A 6,361-nucleotide genomic window follows, 5' to 3' on the forward strand; every position below is an offset into this window, starting at 1 on the left:
GGATCTTAACCCTTGACTTGGTGTTGTCAGCACCATGCTCACCCAATGAGCAAACTGGCCATCCCTATATGGGATCCGAACCTGGGGCCTTGGTGTTATCAGCACCACACTCTCCCGAGTGAGCCACAGGCCGGCCCATCTGGTCTTGCTCTTTAAATACTGGAGTCTGTTGTCCAGTTTTCAAGGGGTGGGAGGCATTGGGTTGAGTGGTGCAAGGCTGAGAAAGACATTTGTGGCTAATGGAGTATGGGCAGATTTTTTTTAAAAGGGGCTTCTGAAGTTACAGGGATAGGCAGGTGAGAAAGATTTTATGAAGGATTAAAATTTAGATGGCTCCTTAAAAGTGGGTTTTCAAATTAGGCCATCTTGAATTCAAATTAACAACTTTTGGCTGTGTGTTTTAGGCATGTCACACTCCCTTAGTTTCTTCATTTAAAAAGTTCAAAAACATAATTTGCAGGGTATTATTGATGAATCTTTGTGAATGTCGGTGGTTTTTCCATCCTTCACTGCACTCGAGTCACCTAGAGAGTTTTTGAAGACTAATACTTGGGTCCCATCCACAGAGGTTCTGATTTAGTTTGAGATGGGAACTGGGCAGCTCTATGATTTGAAAGTTCCCCAGGTGATTCTAATGAGCAGTAAAGGTTAATGTCTGTTTCTGATCTCACAATGGTCCTACTGGCCATTTTGACTCAGTCTGTGTGTCTTATCCCAATCCCCCAGTCCTCCCTGTGTGTGGAACAAGCCACATCTGTGCCCTTAGCCCGGGACCCTGCTTGATGGTCATACCCCCTCCCCTGACCCGTTTTCTCCTTAAACTTGCTGAGAGAGGCAGCTCTGTCTGGTTCTGTTTCTCTAGAGGCTGTGGTGCTAGACTGGAAACTCCTAGCATTACCTGGACATCTGCCTTGGTGTCACCGAGCAGCCTGATGAGATTCACCAGAAAATGCTTTCCTTCGCTCCATTCAACACATTCACATTGCTTGCACTGGGAATACCCTCTGAGCAAGGTGTGGAAGAGAAAAAAATAGATAACCAGACGCAAAGGGAAGTAAATGGAATTACCGTTTGCTGAGCACGTGTATGGTGCTTTTTCTCATTATCAGCCCTGTCACATTGGGGTTATCTCCCATTGCTCAAGAAGCTCAGAGAGGGAGAGTGGTCTGGACTCTTATCAGACTTGTGCTCCTTTTTTGTAAAAAATATTTTGTGATGATGCTTAACTATTCTGAAGTGAAATCCTTTTTCAACATTTACTGTATTTAATTTTTATTGAATCATAATTGATTATACATATTTTGGGGGTTCAACATTGACATATGTTTACCAATATTACTAGCATATATATTGTTACAAATCATGCTTATTCTTTACGCCCCTTGTCCAATCTCTCTCTATCCCCTTCTCTGTCCCCCCTCCCACCCCTCATAACCTTAGATTTCTTCTCTTTTCTGAAAGAGTAATGGTTACTCTGTTGATTTGTTGCCTACATGACCTGTTCAATGCTGAGAGGTGTGTTCAGTTCCACCAGTATTATTGTAGAGCAGACGCTGCTTCTGTCACTCTGGAATGGGCTTTGTGGAGAGAGACATCCTCTTCTTTGGTCTCTGCTGGTGACTTTCCTTGTGTCAATGCACTCCAGTGGCTGGCAGACCATCTGCGTGGTGGTTGGGGTGTCTAGCTGCTTTTGCGGCAGCCGTGGTTATTGTGGTGGCTGTGGTGAGCCACCCACGTGGAGGTGATGTTTTTGGCATGCTCCTTGGTGCTGGTGGTGTGCCTGGTTGTGGGAGGGGGAAATCCAGTCCCTGGCTTCAAGCCTCGGGACCCCAGGTGGACTCCAAAGTGTTGGCAGTGTGCCTGGTTGTGGGAAGTGGGTCCAGTCCCTGGATCCATGCCTCAGGTCCCCAGGTGGGCCCCAAGGCACTGGTGGTGTGCCTGGGCTGGAACTAATTTTTTGTCCTTTGCTTACTTCTAAAATGGGGGTCTTTTGGGGACCAATACTTGAGCTGTGTGGTTTAGCTAAATTGCTGCTTTGCTGCTGATTCCCTAGGGAAGGCTTTTTGTGTAGCTGAGGTTTTAATGGTTGACTTTATAGGTACTTCCGGCTCTCCAGAGACCTGGTGCACCTGGGTTGTGTAGAAACTCTGACCTGGGCCTGAGTCTTTTCATCAAACTGCACCCCATGCAAGTCTATATTCCTGACCAGTCTCCTCTGAGTGGTCCTATGCTGACTGAGGGGCAGATCAGCTGTCCTTGGCTGTGTCCCAGTGTTCCCCCAGTGGGCCTGTCTCCCCCACCGCCCATGCCGCAAACAATTCCCATGGGACGGGCCATGCGCTCGTCACTTGTGATGACTCACTGGCCTCTGAGTGGCTCCTATTTTCAAGTCGTTGTGGCTCCTTGCTCCTGTGTGGGTCCATGGGATCCCTATTATTGGTCTTGCTGGCCTGGGGGCCACCAAGGCCCTCTTCTCCCCTGCCACCTCCAAGCAACTTCATTCAAGGGCACAGCTGCGGCTTTTGTCAGCTCCTGCTCCACGTGCTCAGCAGCTCCAGCCTTAAAGTTGCTGCAGCATGAAATGGAGCAGTTTTTTCTTTCTCTCGTCATGGCTTCTCCTGCCTTCATGCACTCTGTAGGTCTCTCCTCTTCCCCTGAGCTCCAGTGGCCCCAGCTTTGCTGTTGTTGCTTTTTTATAGTTGTAAATTGGTTGCTTTGTGGGAGAGAGTGACGCTGGGAACCATATATTCTGCCATCTTGACTGGAATAGAATCTATGTTTATTATTTTTAAAAAATAAATATGAAGCCTTAACTATAATATAAAAAAAAAAAAACAGTTTATAAAATAAACTATTTTTGTATGTAAGTATCAGGTGTGACTGTGTGAGAAGAGATAAGTCAGATGGTTGAACACACTCAAAGCCATTCCATACTTGACCTACAGGAAAATTAAGAGTGGAAGCACACATAGACACCAGAATGAAAACTACAGCCAGAATGTAATACTAGAACAGATAATTTGAATATAAGAGAGAGGAGGAAATAAGGCTAAGTGAAGTAGGGATAACAGGCCAAGACAGACTGTTGAATTAGAGAAAATGAGAAAGTATGATATTTTCACAAATAAGCTGTAATAATGTCAAAATAACTCCCCTGTTGTAACGTGGGATGGGGTAATGACAAGTATGAGGTTACTGAGTTCAAACATGAAAGGTGTGCAGAACAGTTCCTAGCACTTTTACACATACTGTGTAATATGAAATAGTATATATCCTTCGATAGAAGGAGAATAACTGTATTAGGAAAAATTGAGTAGTGAGAATGCAGAGTAATGATTCAATTATTTCTAGACAATGTCATTATTCCATTTACACTTTCTCCCATAATGGCCTTATCCTAAGTCACGAAGCTTTTGCAAAACTTAAATAACTTTTTATATTTTATATATGTAGTGGGTTCACTCCTGTGGACATGGGCAATTCTTTGTGTGCCAGACATTTAGTATGTCTATCCTCTGCCCCTAAAGCCAGTTATGCTTCCCGGTTAGTGCAACAATCATTAAAAATCAACAAAAAAAACACACATCAATTGCCCAACCACCCGGTAGGAGGCAATACTGCTCCATTGAGAATCACTGGGCCAGAATCTTTGCCTGAGGTTGAGTCTGCATTGATTCCAAAGTCTTTTCCACTATGACAATAATTACACATTAACAAAAACAGTAGTGATGGTTATTACCATCCCTTGAGCTCTTCTTATCTACCATTGCTTTGCTGAGCATTTTACATATACATACACATTTTACATATACATTCATCTGTGGGGGATTGGTTTCAGGACCCCTGTGGATACCAAAATAAGTGATGCTCAACTTCTTGATATAAAACAGTATAGTATATGTATATAACCTGTGCACGTCCTCCCGTATACTTTGCATCATCTTTAGATTACTTAAAACAACTAATACAATGGAGCTGCTAGGTAAATAGTAGTTATACTGTGTTGTTTAAGGAATAATGACAAAAAGTCTGTACATGTTCAGTACAGACTCAATTTTTTTTTCCGAATATTTTTAATCTGTGGTTGGTTGAACCCGCAAAAGTGGAGGGCCAACTGTACATACCACCAGCTCATTTAAACCTCACCATTTGATGGAGGTTCTGTTATCCCATTTTGAAACTGAGGCTTGGGTTCAAGACCTGTGTTATACAGTGCTGAAGAATGAGGTTTGGGTAGAAAGTTGTCTATATAAAGAAAACAGCATGTGTGTAAAAGGACAAAGGCAGGAAATTAAAAAGATTCCATGTGGACTAAAACCCTGTGAATTTGTTCAGAGTACAGAATGCTAGATTAGTAGAATGTCAGAGCTAGAGAAGACCTTAGAGATCATCAGAGATGGTGCTTTCCAAAGTTTTAAAAGTAGTCAAACTTTTTTGGGGGACTGAAATCTTATATAATAAGTATATAGAATACATAAAACACTATAAAATGGTATAGCTATAAAAAACTAAGTTTTTTTTTTTTTTTTTTTTTAAAAGATGACCGGTAAGGGGATCTTAACCCTTGACTTGGTGTTGTCAGCACCACGCTCAGCCAGTGAGCGAACCGGCCATCCGTATATGGGATCCGAACCCGGGGCCTTGGTGTTATCAGCACCGCACTCTCCCGAGTGAGCCACGGGCCGGCCCAAAAAACTAAGTTCTAATAGATAATATTGGCTTATGAAGACAGAAAAAATGTTTTGATGAATACAGCCTTAGATCAACCCCAGAACCCAATTTATTTCTGTAACTTGGTTGTACAGGGAAGTAAATGCAAATGTTAACATTTTTAAACACCTTATTTTGCAATCCCAGGGGTGGCAGGGTAGGAAGGTCCACCCCTAAATAGCATAGAAGCACAAATTGACTTCAGCATGTAAATATGCACATGGTTGAATTGCTTTTATGTTTTAAACAAAACAAAACAAAAATTGTTAGATGTGTATATATTTTTAACTCAGTCAAGTGTCTGTTAGACCACTACAGCCATGGTATGAGAATTCATTGTATTGCCCACACCTTTATGTTACAGATGAAGAGCCTGAGGCCCAGGGAGGTGGAGTGAGTTGCTCAGACTCCTGGAGCCCAGCTGGGGCCTTCTCCAGGCGATTAACCTCCTGACTCCCAGTCTGGTGCTCTTTCTGAGTGACCAGTCATGACATCTGGCGTGGCAGAGTTCTGCAGCCTGGCTGTTCAACCCCTCACCCTGAGAGGGCCCTGGCTGCCTGCCCATCTCCCTGGCAAATAAAGCCTCAACGGATGGCAAACAATACTTGGCTCCAGGAGTCAGCTCAGGTCTGATTCACCCAGTGGCTTGTGCCCATGCCAGTCCCAAAGGCACCTGATCCTCTGCTCTTTTTTTCTTTCTTTTTTTTTTTTTTTTTTTTTTTTTTTTTTATCACTCATTCCCCTCACTTTGTCCAGATTGGGACTTTTGAGCAACAGGCAGACACCTGTGAGCGTGAGAACCACACTGGCTTTTTCAGAAGGGTTTTCCAGGCTGCAGAGGGACTTGTCTGTCCCATTCCTCTGCGAGGCATACAGCAATGCCCCATCAGCTGCAGTTCCAGTATCAGGGCAGGGCAGCAGTATGGGTGGGGCGCCAGGTTACTAAGGCTGGTTCTTGTTGGTCACAGACATGTTGCTAACAGGTGGTGGCTCCGGGGCACAGGAGAACAGGTGGGCTACTCACCCCCCCAGGATTTAAAAAATGCCATTTATCAGCATTTGCCTTTTGAAAGAAGCAATATGCTTACAAACAGCAGGACTTTTAGAAATTTAACTTGCTCCTTTTTTTTTTTGAGAAAAGCATTAATATTAAATCCTTATCATAGTATAATTAGCATTTTTGTTTGGAGAATGTGTTGCTACTGAATAGAAGGAGAGCACTTCAGCCTGTGGTCTGGTGGCTAAGATTCCATGCTTTCATTGCTGTGGCTCAGGTTTGATTCCCAGTTAGGAAAACAGTCCCTTGGAGACGTAAATCCTTTCACTCAATAAAAAAAATATTGATTTTGAGTAGAAGGAGAATATGACATACAAACAATGTTTTTTATGCAGAAACATGTTTTAAAAGGAAGTTCGTACACTGAAACCTTTCTGGCTGGACACAGTGCTGTTATTTAATAATGAATTTACCTGATTTTAAAGAACCCAGACCAGGTCATCTGGAAGCAGTTTCCTGGAGTATCACTCTGGTGGAGAAGGCTTTTCTCAGAAGCTCTGTGGTAATGTTTCTGGAGAGAAGGTTCTGCTTGCCCAAGTTGGAGTTCTGACCTTGATAAAGCTGCTGTGCATCTGTAAAACCCCCTCCTAGCAC

This window comes from Cynocephalus volans, chromosome 5 (assembly GCF_027409185.1).
Source record: "Cynocephalus volans isolate mCynVol1 chromosome 5, mCynVol1.pri, whole genome shotgun sequence".
Lineage (NCBI taxonomy): Eukaryota > Metazoa > Chordata > Mammalia > Dermoptera > Cynocephalidae > Cynocephalus > Cynocephalus volans.